At 45.0% G+C, this 14,037-nt stretch overlaps 1 protein-coding gene across 1 annotated transcript in view; it reads right to left on the minus strand.

Moving 5' to 3' along the window:
- The window catches only part of LOC134551107 (USP6 N-terminal-like protein), a 76,447-nt gene that overhangs the window by 49,732 nt on the left and 12,678 nt on the right, over positions 1–14,037 (minus strand). The window lies entirely within an intron of this gene.

Genomic DNA, 14,037 nt, shown 5'->3' on the forward strand with positions numbered 1-14,037 from the left:
CCTAAGACAACACAGGAAGTTAAGCTGTTGTTAAGTGTACTATCTATTGTGGAACATGATGATCAATTTGCTGGATGCACCATTATTTCCATCAAGCCATCTCAAGCAGTGGTGCTCTTGTGTAGGAACCTGTGAGTTGCGCTTTGGATGTGTTGGATTTTTCTATGCACATGGACATCAGCTCTGGAAAATTTTAGGAAATGGAGCTGGTTATTTTCTTATCACAGCATTTGGAAAATTGAAATGAGTTCATTTGTAGCTTCCAGTGCTTTAAACTAAGTGAATAAATGGAGAGAGCAGCCAACTTCTGTCTTCATCTAGATGAATTGCTGAGATCATGCCGTTAGCTAACATCACTTACACTTGGTTTTTGGTAGGAGAGGCAGACAGTGCAAAGGGGTGTCCAGTTACAGAATGGCAACACTGATAAATTGCCTAAAGTTTTAGCAAGAAAATAAATGCAAGATGTGCAACAAAATGCCTGCTGAGTAATAGATTTGGGGTCATGGGGGCATGTTTCTAAATTCCTTCTCTTCAGTATGTTCAAGAACTCTTCCAGCTAGAAGCACAGAATGCTTTTGCAACTAAGTCTGCCATTACTCCATTTTCCCTTCAATTACAGGTCAGTTCTAATCCCCTTTAAAGCATCCACAAAGCATTTGCCTGAATTCAGACTCCAAAGCAGCACAGTCAAAGCAGACAGTGGATCATCATGAACTATTAAGCTGTGGGCACCACAAAAAAGGTACCTATGTACTGAGGCAAGAAAGGAAACAACCTGCAGGACCCAATGGTGTCATGCAAACCATATCAGGAGCAAAGACCAATTCTTCACATTGAAAGACCGTGAGACAGCAGATTAAAAAGAAGTTAACCAGAAGGAGAAAATACTTCTCCGAAGTGACCCACAATTGTGTTGTGGCATGTTCTGCTACTCAGAGCAAGTTACAGAAAGTGTCTGCAAAGTACCAAGGAAACTGCAGGACAACCCTAATGTAACTGTTGAACCTCCAGACTCTTCCTTCCCTGAGGATCCACTCTGGTTGTTGCCAGGAGCGGGGATACTAGCCAATCTGGACCTTTGCTGGAGCCAGTGTTGCAGGTCTTCCACTCTTGAGTTGCCATTCATGGGCATCACAGCAAAGCTGGGAGAGGTCTGGGCTCCAGCATTTAAACGCTTTGATCTGGCATCTTAAGAGACTGTCTCTGACAGGCCTCTGAAATATAAGCAGAGTAAGAGGGGATCACAGAGACTTAGCCCTGTTCTGGCAGAGAACATCTTTCCTGGACAGAGGATTCAGAGGGGAAATGTTTTCTCTGGTGCAGAGCCCCAAGCAGTGAGACACAGCACGTCCTGTCTTCTCCACAGCGTGACACTCTGAAACAGAAGTTGCAAGTGTTCAAAGAGACAAGAACAAGTGCAACCCACCAAAAGGCAGCTCAAACTCCAAGACAGAGATCCCCAATGCGTGGCACAAAATTTATTCAGCATCTACAACCATCAGCCCATTAAAAAAGACACGCACACTCATGATGATTGGGCCACAAACTTTGTAAACTAAATCTGAGGGCAAGAGGCTGCTTGGACATCCCTGACACAACAGACCACTGCAATCCTAGATGCTGCAACAAGCAGGTCATGCTTACAAACCTCTTGCACCACCAGACATGACAAACTTCCAGGAAGACAGAGCAAGATCACCTCTCTACACCACAGCTTTCCCACACACATTAAACCCTCCCAAAGCCATTAATCCGTAGCTGATGCTGGCAGGCTGTGAAAATCAGTGCACTCACAAGGAACAGGAAGGCACTGCTGTGCACACTGCTGAACTGAAGGAACTTTAAGCCACTTTACTCAGGCAGCTGAAGGACCAGGACACTGTTTTCAAGCTGTTCCTCTGTTTTACAAAGTATCTGAGTCAAAACCTGGCACAAAAAAACCTGCCAGGGTGTCTTTAGGTGTGTTTTGCCTCCAAAACAAAAATATCTTTCATTAACAGTGGAAACATTCACAGCAGGGAGAAAGCTGATCCACTCGACTCAAAGGCTGCCCTGTCTGTCAGAAGATGCATGAACACAAGGTCTAGGAAACAGGTTAATAGCTCACACAGAGGACAGCTCTACCTCCTTGAACCAGGAGCAGATCCAAACCCAGTAACACACAGCAGAGATCCTTCTCCTTATGGCAACCAACCCTCCAGAACAAATTAACAACAAAATCAGACAGGCCTCTTCCTCTGAAGGTTTTTTAGCCACTTCTGCTTTGAGAGAAGAAATCATAAGGACTTTATGCAGATCATTCAACTTGTCATCCAAGCCACAGCACCTTGCCAGCATTCTGCCTGGATGTCAGACACTGTATGTGCACATAAAAGGAAGCATTTGATCACTGCTGGAGCTGACAAAATGCTTCTGATTCTTTGTGCTCCTCTTGTGCTTCCCATCCTAGGCAGCTGCCTCAAGTGTTCATGCACACCAAGAGCACTGAGGTACTCTCACACCAGGTTACTCATTTATGACTAGAAGAAACCAAGAATTTTAAGGAACTAAAGTGATAAGTTACCAACATTTCATGAGGATTCTCTCACCAGTTTCTGGTTAAATAAAAAACTGAGCTCTCTGAACATTGCAGACATTAATAATGAGAGTGGTGATCACAATTAGAAACTGTGGGCCAGTCATCTCTCGCTGCACAGGGAGATGCAAATAAGCAACATGGCACTAACCAGCTCTGGGGCTGGCAAGGACCATTCAGCAAAGGGTGTGAAACCCATCGCTACTGGAAAGGTGCACACAGAAACGTGTTATGCTTTGGGACTGACAAATCCCTCAGCTGAGAAGGTTAAAACCAGGACAGCCCATCAATGGGGTCTGTGTATTCATGGTCCCCCAGCTGTGAGAAAATGAGAGCTGACAGCAGTGCCAATACAAGCAGTCTGTCCTCTCTCCTGTTCACTAGGCTTATGTGCCGACAATGCAGCCTGTGGGCACATTATACTTCCTCTTTGTATTTGGTATCCAGCTAAAACAACCCTTTCTCTTCTTTCTTCTCTCACCTTGAACTAGTTGGGCTTCTGGCAACTAGGAGAGTAACCAGAACAAACAGTCCTCCTGCTCGTGTGCTTGCAGGGATGCATCCTCAGCCAGCATTACAAATGCTATGGCAATAAAACCAGTAACCTAAGCATCGCTGCCTTGCGCCAGACTTTCAAATGAGCCGACCCACCTCAGCCTGAAACGCCCTGCAGGCCAGGGCTCCTCTCCTGTTGCCATGGGGAGATGCTCATTCAGAGTGGCCAAACAAGCCCTCAGCACTGCCACAAACTGGAGCCACACTCTGCTTACTATGCAGAGTGAAAATAGAGGCCAACGCTGGGACAAAGTTTCCTTCCTTCATTCCCACAATACCTCTCATTGCACCAAAAACACAGTGAACAGAACCAGGGCTGCCCTGGAACTGCCCTCAACTCTGCTGAACAGAGCAAGACCAGAGTCTCGGCCTTCCTGCATCCTAGCTCAGCATCATCAGCCACTTCCCATCACCTGGCCTGCTTTTGCCTAGGATAGCACCACAGAACCATCTCCACCACCATCACACTATAAAGTGCCTGCCATCTTCAAGCTGCAGATTCCTGGGCAAAGCAGCAAGCCTTTGGAAGTCTCTGATGACTTGTTTTTTCCTCCCTCACCTATATCAGTTCATCTGAGAGCAGATGCTTCCTTTGTTAATTTTGGTTTCTGTTTTGTTTGGAGGTTTGCTTGCTTTTCTTATTTGAGCTGCTCTCAACAAAGAGCCCAGCTCCAGGCATGGTGTGACCTGTGCATTAGGAAGGCTGGCAGATTGCTCTTTTTTGATCTGCTAATACGGCTGATTTTTTTCCTCTTCATTTCCAGGGAAGAATAGCTCAGCCCCCAGGAAAGAGACACAGCAATTACACTTACCTCAGACCAGCAGAGCATTTTAGTGCAGAGCTTGCACGGAGCTGGTACCCTCCAGCATCTGCTCTGTAGACAAGAGTACACCAGGGCAAGCTCAGCAAATGGGGAAAGCTGACAGCGCCTTGATTCTTTGCTGCTAAGGGTATCCCAAAAATCCTCTCAAGAGCATCTAATAAGCCTCTGTTCCCCTGCTACTTTCATAAATTGAAATTCTAGATATGGAAGGAGAAAAATATGTAACTGAAATTAATCTAAAGACTTCTTTTTGTTAGGGTCACATTTCCACAAAAAAGGAGGTGATTACCCAATTTACAGATCAATGCAGCTTTAGAGAGTTCTCAGTAAGCACAACCACTGTGACTTTTCAAGTGCAGTCCAATATCTAATCCTTCATTAGATATATTCATAGTTAGGTATAAATACGAACAGTTACATTTACAAGTCAGGTTTTACACTGGTAAAAATTCACACTGTATAACTTTTGCAGGGTGTTCTTATCAATACATGAATCATATTTTGCTGTGTACAACTGAAACTACTAAGAAAGCATTAGGCATCTTATACTTGGTCTAGTGGAAGGCGTTCCTGCTTATGGCAGGGGAGTTGAATGAGATGATCTTTAAGGTCTCTTCCAACCCAAACCACTCTGATTCTACAATCTAGCTGCTAAATTATTGACACCAAGTCTGTTTTCCCAGAAATCTTCCTTGCGGCTTTTGCAACCTGGTTAGGAATTATTTTAGCACAGATACCAATGCATACATGAGGGAGGAAGTACAGAAGAACAGAACTCCCCTGTACCTTTGCAGCATGCCAAACTGGAAGGACAGAACCAAAGTGAACCTTGGTTTGGATAGCAGTTGTTTGAGCTAGACTAGTATGCCACTACCATTACCTTAACAGCGTAATTAATGAGTTATGGCAAGATTATAATAACAGGCTCTTTAAAAGGTGTGCCAGCTGCCAACCCTATCTGTACCACTTTGCATAACAAAGTGTGCCAAGTCTGATATTCTGCTCAAGGAATGGGAAAAAAGGCTTTTTGGGCAGATCCCCAGGACAAACACTCACAAGCAGACACAGCAGCTGGTTTTTCCACAGACGCCGAGAGACGAGTATGCTCGCAGGCTTTTCCATATAAAGTCCCTTGACTCAAAGAAAGTTTAATTCAGAGGGTTTCCATCAGGAAAGCAGGAGTCTCTTTCACAACATGCCTGCCAAACCTTCAAGGCTAGAAAGCTCAAGCATAGACTTTTTATTCCTTTTTCTTTCTTTTCCCCACAATTAACACTGTGGGTAAAAAAACAGCCTTGGCATCAGGCTACTTATAGAAATGTTCTCTCTCAACATTAACAGTAAAAACTGTTCAAGAGAGCTTTCTAATTAAGGCAGAGAATAAGCAAATTTAAACACAACCCAGCCTATCTGGAGGGATTTTAATACACCAGACAAAAAGAGTCAAAAAGAGAAACCACTGCAGCATGGGGATGTCTATTGGTCCTCTTGCCATGGATGCCTGAAGGGGATCTCCCTTTTGGTGGCAGAAAGAGAAGGAAACAGCATTTTCACTCAGAAATAATAGTCAAAATGTCAAATATGAGTCCTTCTGAAAATTACATTTTATAAATTGACCTCTATTTCTAACCAGATTTTTCAAGGACAGGCATCATCAAGTTCTTGTTACACCTTAGGGATTTTTAGGTAATGATGACTACACCTACTATTATCCAAGAGATGCTGCAGTGCCAGGGTTAGGTCCTTGAGTAAATTACCCCTTCATTTTACTTACACATAAAGCCTTGTGAAGGCTGAACACCAATATTTTTGGCTGGCACCTGAAAACAGCCAAAGAAACAGCTGCTTCAAGCAACCTTAAGGGAAACTGGATTAAAGAAGAAAAGAAAGTGCAGCTATTCCCATGGAAATAAAAGTCATCATCATGCTTGGAGTATTACTCCAGGTCAATACAAGCAAACAGTTGTGGAAAAAATGGTCTTCCTTGTACTTCACACCTCAACATTGTTTTGAAGAGAAATAATTCTTATCCCTCCACAATTATTATCCCTCCCTATCACCAATCTCCTCAGAAGGCCTGATACAGTATGGCATGACTTGAAAGGAGAACAAGGACTGAAAAAGGAGGACAAGCTCCTCTGCTCTGAGACCAACCCATTGCCAGCAGCAAGCACATATTGCTGTCCCACCACAAAACCCAACCAAGAAAAAGCATCTCCCAAAAAAAGCCAAGGGTTTTAACTGAGATTAAAAGGACTTGAGTTTGCAGTTTATACACACAAACTCAGAAGAGATGCTCTGAGAAATGTTCTTCTTTTGTGGTTTCTCTAACAGCATCATCATTACATCATTAAAGGGGAAAAACTAATTCATTCAACATGCATTCAGCCTCTAGTCTCTCAATCCAAACACCTCTCTTGCCATTTGAATAGTCAGATGACATGGAGGCTGTTTTGACTAGAAAACACACCACTGGTTTCTCCCATGTGGATTTTATTACAAAATTCTGTTGTCACACTAGGGGGAAAAAAGCTAATTCAAAAGATGAAAGAGAACAAGTATTTGAGAAGAGGTTATTAATCTCCACATGTGCTCCATTCTCTCCCTTCACCCTCCTTTTTTCCCCGCTATCTTAGTGGGAACTATAGCCAAAGGAGCACATTGTTTGTCAGAGCATATCCAACCTGGCTGGGCAGCTGCAACAAGTACTGGGACTGCATGTTCAGCCAGTTACCACTCAAACCCTATCCCCTGAGCATCAGATCACACACTCTGCAAACGCTGCAAGGTCATGGCAACAAGTGGCAGCTGAGAAGATCAGAGCGGCTTGCTGTGGTTGGTGCTCACATCCTGTCCCTGAGCAGCTGGCTCACCACAGCCCTCTCACTGCTGGATCAGCAAACTCCCAGGACCCAACAAGCCAGGAGACCTTGTGCCCACTCAACAGGATCAGTGAGCATTAGAAGAGAGGAGGAGAAGTCAGACACATCCTAGGAAACATCACTGCTATTCTACAAGTACCATATACCTGGGCTGATGTAACTCAAAGCTGTTCACCACTGTTGCAGTGGAAGGGGGAAAAACCCAAAAATGCAAATCAACCCCCACCTCAAATTACCAACATTAGTTTCATTACGTAAGAACCTGAGTGGATTAATTTCTTATTGCAACTCATTTTAAATTAGGGAAGCAAATGTAAATGTTTGCACAGCCAGACCACCATGCTCTGAACAAACCAAGGGAGGTTTGCAGATGTACCCGATGCTGACCACAGGGTTCAGCTTCTGAGTGCAACTTAGGTAAAGAGACACTTTGGTGCAAAGCTATGTCAAGTCTGGTAAACACATATGCATAAAGATCCTATTAATAACCTGTTATTTCCGCAGGGAATTGGGGGAGTTTGAAAATAGGCATTGGTCTGGAAGAGTGGAACAGTTTTAACACATGGGAGGATCTGTAGGAACCAGCAGTAGCAGGTTATGTCGCTAGAAATGTTTCAACAAAAGGTAACTCCGACAAGGTTACGAAGTCCTGCTCAAAAGTGAATTCAACACAATCTTAACTGAAATTGGCCAAAACCAAGCAAAAGCTACCCAAGAACCACATTTTCAGAAACTGCAACGTGAGTGCTGCAAACAGCTTTCCTTGCCCAGAGCTTTGAATATGAGGCCTTCTCTAACAGGAAAGAAATACTTTCTGCAAAGTGACCCAAAAGACTCCAGAAGTATTTAGGAGACTGCTTTCCCCTTTTGTCAAAGTCAGAAGGGGAAAAAAAGCCCATAAAAGTGGAATACAATGTGAACAATGATGAGCTATTCATTCCAAAATGAAAGCTGCTTCTGAGAGAGAAAGGGAAATACCCACTACAATAGCTTTGGAAAACACTGCCCAAAACCCTCAGGAAACACTGCCCAAAACCCTCAGGAAAAGAATAAAAAAAAGAAAAACATACTTTTAGAAATCAAGAATGATAACAGTAACACAGAAGAATTACAGCAATTGCATATTAGGAAATAAAGACCAAAAAGAAAATCACCATGGTCAAGCCATTTACCCCAGCTCCCACAAGCCAGGTATTTACTCAATTGAATCCGGGATTGCATTTAGTAGAAAACTGGCACAGGGGCTTTAGCAGCTGCTGGCACTCACTCCATGCAGGGTTCCACCCCCTGATCCTCCCCACTCCAATGCTCCCAACAGCTTCCACCTGCATGTGGGAGAAGCCCAGCCACCATACCTGGGCTGCCAGCACCATGCCAGGGCAAAAAAAAGAGTGGAGGATTGATTGTCAATCCCTTTAAAAAAATCCTCTTTGATATAGATGCAACCTGCTAAATCCCTGAGGGACTATGCTTCTCCTTGGCATGCTCCTCACCATGCAACAGGGAGGTCTGGAAACGTGGGGCTGATGGCAGCACTGTCAGCACCATCGAAGGCTATGCATGTGCCTGGCATTGCCCTCCTAAGGAACCCTCCAATAGTCTCATTTCCGTCAAAGCATGACCACTGAGGCCCCAAAAACAGCTACCCTAGAAGCTATTTTTTTAGACAAAATGCATATTTCAGGAATGAGTTAATACACTTGGAAAGAAGCACTAGACACCTCCTTGTACTGGTATCTCTCCAGCCTCCCAAAGCCTACTACCAGCCCTCTCACAGCAATTTTGCAGGGTTAGATAAATAAAGAAGGAAACAGACAGCAAGCCACAATTCTAGGAACCTACCAGAAACCTTTGCCATTGCAGGTTGCCATTTTCACCTTTTTTCTCAGCCCCATCTTCCTGCACCCTGGCATGGGACCCTCCAGCATCCTCTCCAGGGCATTTGGAGGGTGAAGTCCAACCACAACTGCACAATGGCGAGCTGTGACTTAATTCTGCATCTTCTCTACAGCTAAAAGGCCAGGAGCAATGCAAAACCACTCAGGTTTTATGGACTGCACCATCCACAGCATCCTGGAACCCAGCAAAGGGTTCAAGCAAGAGGCTGTAACTACATTTCATAAATCCCCAGCATACCAAACCCATGTTTTCCAGCAATGCTATTGTTCTCCTCCCTTTCCCCTCTGCCACAATATCTCAAAGACCTAAAACCACGTATTATTTATCAATCCAGCAATTCTAAGAGCTACTTAGGAGGAAAAAAACACCCCAAATCTTATCAGATGAGAGCAGCAGGGCTCCAAAGCAGAGCATTGGCACTTGTCTGGAAAAAGTGGAACCACTCAAGACAGTCTCAAGGAAGGAGCAAAACACAGCCAAAACCACCCTTAATGAAAGCTGTACCTTTTCTCTGAGGAAAACAAACAAGTGAACTACACAGAAACTCAGCCAAAAAGAAAAAATAACACAATCCCTTGTGAACCGATAAAATATGAGATAGCCCACTGCATTCCCAGCTTAGAGAGAAGCAGCAGAATATTCTTACTGTTCAGTTTCTTTCTAAATCTGGGAATTTTTTTTTTTGACAAGCCTGGATTCCACCTGAGGGTAATGCAAAAAGGAACCTAAAAAATCCCAAAATGAATGACAACTGAAGAGCAGCCAACTGTGTGGGTGTCACTCTTTCCAAACAAAACTTGGAGTGAAAAGGGTTTTACAACAAGCCAGCCAAGAAAAGGGAAACTTCATCAAGAATCACAGTGGGATCTGCCTGGAGAGTATGCTGCATGCAAGTACCAGGGCTAAAACCACTCTCCCTGCCCACTACCAGCAGTCCTCCGAGATGTCCATCTGTCCACTCTTCCTTATTGTCCCTTTTAAAAACTGTGGTGAAAGCTGGGGAGGACACAACGTGTGGCAAGTAATTACAGAGCCAAACAGAGCAGAAGCACCTTTGGGGATAAGCAGCAATTCTGGGAGTCACCAAATGCTGACCCTCCACGAGGGCTGCATGAGGTCTCTGCTGGTGAAACCAAGCTGAGGAGCACTGGCACAGTTGTGCTGGGAGGGCTGTGTAAGCACAAACTACGGAATGCCCACAGAACTGCTCACCTGCACTGAACAAAGGTTTTAAAAATGGCAATCTGAAGTCAGCTCCGTTCTTTGCTGCAGGTAACCCAGAGACTGCCAGAATTCCCACTACTGCACCCTCCCACGCAGACGTGGGTTCCAGCATTCAGCCACAGACACGGCAGCTCCTCACCTGCCCTGGGACTGGAGGCTACCAGCCACATTCAGTGCTCAGCCTACCTAAAACCCAGCACATTTGCAAGGCAAGCTAGAGCAGATGGAATGCTGAATTAGGCTGCTCAGCCTCCATCCAACTCCTTCCAGAGCAGCTCCTGTTACTCCACTGGAGACAGGGTATTGATTCAGACATTAGCAGCTAACATGCACCTTTGGGCCAACCCAGGACAGTGATTTTCAGTGTCTCTGCCAGAAGATTACAACATATGCCCACATACTTTAGGCATAGATCAATGACACCAGGAAGAATTTACTGATAAAAAAATATTTTCCTATCAGAGTACCCCAAACTCGAGGTGGACATCTCCTCCTCCATAAACTCACCTGTCTGGAATGAAACCCTCCTGAGCATCAGGAAAAAAGCTGACCCAGGGATGCCCTGAGATTCCCGCTCATTTTGTAGCAAGCCACTGTAAGAGGAAATTGAGCTGAATATTGACATGCTTATGGCCATTTAAAACAGAGACTGGCTTTCCTAACACATCAGTGCTCTTCCAGCCTCTGAGGGCAAGAGACAGAGAGGAAGAGAATTGCTTTTGGGGAGAAAGCACTAATAAGATAGAAATTTCCCTGAAATAATTAGCAACGTAAGGAAAAACCACAAAATCCAACCACCCACAAACCTTCCCTAAGGAAAAGTTTCAAGCTTATGAAGTCTCTACATCCACAAACCATCAGGGGTATGGCAAGCATGGGGCCAACTGCTGCATCAACACTGGGGCACACGAGATCATCTGCATCCCACATGGAAGGAGATATGCAAATAGGTTTGCAACGAGGAAGTCCCCAGGGAACTAGGGAAAACTGAATAGCTAAAACAATCCTGATTTGCCAGCTAATACAGATGGTTTTCAACAGAAAGATAATAACAGGCCTTAGTAAGACATAAGCCCTTCCCCCACAGAGAGAAGGGTGTCATGTCAGCACTTATTTTTTCCTAGTCTTCTCAGGAAGCTTGGCAGGAAATGATAGAGACTTCCCCCACTGCAAAAATTCTTTCATCAGGTTAAATCAGATTAATTCCTTCAGGAAGATTACTGCTCTAGACAATTGAGTGCTCCTACCTTGATTGGCATGGTGCTGCTAACCCAATGACTGAAACAGCACTTAAAATTTTGTTTCATCCCCAATCCTTTCACAAAGATGCAGGTCTGTTACCTGCAGGGAAGATATAGCCACTTGGACCAAATGCAGAATACACCCAAATTCCTAGTGTTACTTCCTCTCCTTTTTCTGGTTTCCAAACATTCAGAAAAAATGGAACTGAAGGATTTCTCCTTGTTTTTTTAATGGAACCATGACAAAGTTGCTGTGCAACTGTCTCTTGGGGAGTCAGGGCAAGGAGAAAAAGAAAGATAAAACAAACTGCTGGAGTTAACCTGCAGCAGGAAACAAATCGTTTCCATGCCCACATGTGGAAACAACTCTCATTTTTTCAGAGTAAGTACCAAAGGCTTTGAACACAGTCATCCACTCTCTGGTGTCATTCTCAGGTGTCCGGTGTGTGCAGCACTACCAGCGAATGGTAACAAAGATGACTCTGTAAAAGGAGTGGTGGAAATGCCTGAGGAGATGCAAGACCAAGAAGAAAACACCCCTGCACCCCTGAAAGGTTGCTGTTCATGTGAGAAACAAGTACAAGACCCAGAGTGGTTAGAAGCAGTTGGTGAAAGCAATGAGGCATGTGAAGACAGTTTGTCCCTGGAGCAGCAGCTGCGGAAGAGAGAAGACAGCTGCAGCACTGCCCCAGGACATCCCATGTGCCACCCTACTCCTTTCAGGGTATCTGACAAGGGTACTCAAACATGGGCATCATACACTCCACATCTTCAAAAAGCTCAGCCCTCACTGAGCCTCCAGTGGCCCCAGACACGGGTGCAACAGGACAGTGCAATGCACTGCAGGGACAGAACTTTTCCCACGGACGCTGGTTTAAGGTGACTTTGGTAATTCACTGCTCAGGGTCAGGCCAAAAGGCTGGATCACTGACCACCTGCCCCTGAGCAGCATTTCCCACCCACTGCTGGTTAACCTCTGTGGCAGCTGCCAAAAGGCAAGAGCAACCCAGACTGAGTTATCCACTGCAGCAACACAGCGCTGTTCTCAGCTTGCATTACCTAACCCTTATGCTCTCACAACACTGTCCTAAGTTGTTTTTCAAGTCAGCATTTAGCTTTTTTGCTAGCTAATATAACATTTCCTCTCCCCTCCCCCAGTCTGAGGATTTGGCAAAATTAGTTCTTCTGCAAATCCCGCTGCAAATGCTGAACTTTTGCCAGTTAGACAGGGAAAGTCTTGACTAAAAATAAACCATGTTTCAGAAAATAGATCTCCTTCCAGTACAATGAAATAGTGGATAATGCATGCAAGCAGATCTGCCAGGAGAACACAGCCTTCAGATTTGCACAAGAATCTCCTCAAGCTCAATAGGCAGCTGCAACTGTCTATCCCATCTTAACAAAAAAACAAGGGGGGGTCGGGGGGAAGGAGAGGGGTAAGGTTGAGGGTGCTGAGAAAAATCAACTCTCCACCTGTGGTGCAGGAAGAGAAGTGCCACCACCACCACTTCCCTGCATCCCCAGTGAACCAAGCTGGCCATAGCCCATACAGGAGGGAGAGGATGGCATTCCCTGCACAGTCACTACAGCAGGCAAGAGTTTGTGACAGGAAATTTGCTGCAATTCAGGCATGAGAAGGCAAAGACCTGGGATTTTGCCACCTGAGTCACCAGGAGTCTGGGACACTGACTCAGTGCTGGCTCCCCTGACTCAGACACACCTGCAACAGCCTGCTAGCAAAGGAGGCACTCCTACCTTTGCTGTTCTCCTTACTGTGATTTTCTGTTTAAGAAGAGGCCTTTTACAGGAGAAAGTTAATTGAAGAAAAGCAAAGCATAGGGAGAAGGCTGGCATGGGAAGCACAGGCAGTGCTCAACCAACCAGTTCTGCTTTCAGCTCCAAAGTGGAGGGCACGTTTCCTTGCATGCTGAGATAAACCCCAGGAAATACAGGAGAATCAGGTGGAAACAGCTCCACCCTCACTCCTATTCCTCCAGCACGTCTGCAGCACCACCCAGACAGTCCTGGATCAACCAGGTTTTCAAGAAAGATCTCTTTCCATAATGAATCCATTTTCACTTTTTTAGGGATCAAGAAAGCTTTATGCAGCAAGTTATGGTTATATCCTTATACAATTAAATGGGCCATTCAGGCAAGCTAAATGCAAGGCAATGCCATTTTGATGAGATCCATGAGGGATGGATATTTGCAGAAGGAGCTTCTTTTGCTCCTAGGGCAAGCTGAAGGTTCGAGCTCAGCGTGCCAGGCCAACCCTCCTTGTCCACTAACACTCCCAACAGCAGGATCACCCACTCACTTTTCAGACCTCCCCCAAGAAACCACCAATGGCAAAATATTCCACTCCAATTCCAGTTGCACACACACCTCTGATCAGCTGGGAACACAATTTCAGATAATACAACAGCAGGCTGCAACCCAGCCCTATATTTTTTCCTCCTCAAGTAATCCAAAAATTGAAATCGAGATGCAAGCAGATCTGCTGCTAGCATAGCAAGGGGCATCACTGAAAGCATGTTTGGCATCTCAGGGACTTCAGCCGACTCAGGCAATGCACTTAGAATGTCAAACAGTTGCAAAAAGCGCAGATTAGATTTTTCATTTGAGCACTGATGCCTTAAAGCAATAACAAACCAAATAACTCAGGCAAAAGGACGCACAAGGCAGTGCAGGGGAGGCACTCCTCCACTGCTGCTGAGAGCAATCAGGGGCAGAGCAGGGCAGTAATTATCCAGGGAGGAATAAGCTGCTACAGGCTGTTCTTGCCATACATTAAGAAAACAACAGCAGATTTGTTCATGGTTGGATACCAACAC

The sequence above is a fragment of the Prinia subflava genome, chromosome 5, assembly GCF_021018805.1.
Source record: "Prinia subflava isolate CZ2003 ecotype Zambia chromosome 5, Cam_Psub_1.2, whole genome shotgun sequence".
In the NCBI taxonomy this organism is placed as follows: Eukaryota; Metazoa; Chordata; class Aves; order Passeriformes; family Cisticolidae; genus Prinia; species Prinia subflava.